A 2,231-nucleotide genomic window follows, 5' to 3' on the forward strand; every position below is an offset into this window, starting at 1 on the left:
TTTTGCTTTACATTTAGCTTCATCTCTGGAAGTGACCAAAAATCCAAGCACCATAATAATGTGATACTGTGAAGATTGAATAAATCTTTCCATTCCTATCTCTTTCTTGCATTCAGTTACTCCATAAATTCTTGAGTTGGAAAGGATGAAAAATTTGGGAATTTAATGATGTTTTCTTGTGTTCAAGGCACTATTAGATTTCAGTCTGCCCTGTCTACAGTTATGAGTATCCTGATTCACCCGCACAAAGTCCTTTGTCCTATCGTAGACACACTTCTCAACCTAGTTACAACCTAAATGTGTTTTTTCTCACTTTTGCCACCACTAAACTAGAAAATTGTGCACTTTTCTGTAATTCAATTAACTAAGGCTTCTGTAATTAAGATCAACCATCTTCATTAGTACTCTAGAAAATATGACTGGGTGGTTTGTTTATTTGTTCATTCCACAGAGGCAAAAGTCTGTCACTTTCTTCTCCATACTAAATAGCATTTGAAGTTCAAAGTTACCTTTACAAGTTAAAACCGGCAACTTGTTTTAATTAATTAATTAATTAATTTTTATTTTTTTATTTTTTTAAAAGATTTAATTTATGTATTTGAGAGAGAGAGAAAGGAGAGAGAGAGAGCACAAGCAGGGGTGGAAGGGCAGAAGGAGAAGAAGCAGGCTCCCTGCCAAGCAGGGAGCCCAACATGGGGCTTGATCCAACCCTGGGATAATGACCTGAGCCAAAGACAGACACCTAACCAACTGAGCCACCCAGGCTCCCCAATCATTTTTAAACATCACATTAATGCTTAGCATAATCACAAAACTCTTACTTTTCTGTATTCTATTATCAAGTTCTGTGGCCTCTAAGTAGAAATATTCCTATGTGCACATATTGGGACAAATGTCTGAAACAAATATAACTCAGGTTTATATAAAACTTTTTTGTTTATTTGAATTTTTTCCAGAGAAAACTGAATCAAATATTTTCAAAAGCCAGTTTTATTATCATTAACACTTAAAATGGTGTATATTTTCTTGTTAGTAACTATTTTTTTTAAAGATTTTATTTATTTATTTGACAGAGATAGAGACAGCCAGCGAGAGAGGGAACACAAGCAGGGGGAGTGGGAGAGGAAGAGCAGGCTCCCAGCGGAGGAGTCTGATGTGGGGCTCCATCCCAGAACGCCGGGATCACGCCCTGAGCCGAAGGCAGGCGCTTAACCGCTGTGCCACCCAGGCGCCCCAAGTAACTATATTTTTTAAGAGTGTAAGTCCATGTTACCAATATCATTTGGTCTCAGTTCAAAAAACCTGCAACAAAATAGTTTTACAAGAATTGATTTTTTAAGAAGTGTTCTTGCATTTGATAGACACAAATGAAAAAACATTAGAAATAAACAATCATGTTTTGAATATCTAATTCAACTCAATGGAAATAAGAGGTCAATTTATATAATGGAATTCATTATCATAAATGAAGTCAGGAAGATTCAAACATTGAAGTCATCTACAAGACTTAGAGATGCTCTCTTATGAATTTATATACACTAAATTATCTGTTAATTCAGTTTTAAACTGATACCTTTTACTGAGAAGATTATTTTAAAAAGAGAACTGGAAACAACCGTACCTATGTCTTATTCCCTAGCTTTACACTTTAAAAGTTAGAATTTGTCATCATAATTTCAATAAACAACAAAATATAATTTATAGTAACAGTTATAAAACACAGCTAGTGATGTATTGAATTGAGGGTCATCAAGACTGGACTTAAACTCAATTAAAATGGGTTTAATGAATGAACATTTGTTTTTCTTTCATGTAGTTTCATTCATGAGTTCTCAATATTTTTATTTAATATGGTGTTTGATATAACCCATAAAAGCTTATGAGTTATTCATGCAATAGTCCAAATATTCACATTTTAGCAAGTGTAACAATTAGAAGATGTATAATAAGAAAGCTCGTCATTTCTGCATTCTCCCATCTTTACCGTCTCCTGCATATGTCAAATATAAAATTTTACCGCTCTGGTATATATGTAATTCTGAGTACACACACAACCTGATATATTCATTCTAGCTCAAATATAGGCTCCTGGGGTACATTTTACTAGCTGGTGACAAGGTTTATTATTGTTTAAAGGTAGTCTTGTAAGTCTGCAACTTGTTATTTCTTTTTTAAAATATTCATTGAGCATCTCTAAATAATGTATATATGAAATCTATTTCCTTTTATAT

The sequence above is a fragment of the Ursus arctos genome, unplaced genomic scaffold (assembly GCF_023065955.2).
Source record: "Ursus arctos isolate Adak ecotype North America unplaced genomic scaffold, UrsArc2.0 scaffold_20, whole genome shotgun sequence".
NCBI classification, from domain to species: Eukaryota; Metazoa; Chordata; class Mammalia; order Carnivora; family Ursidae; genus Ursus; species Ursus arctos.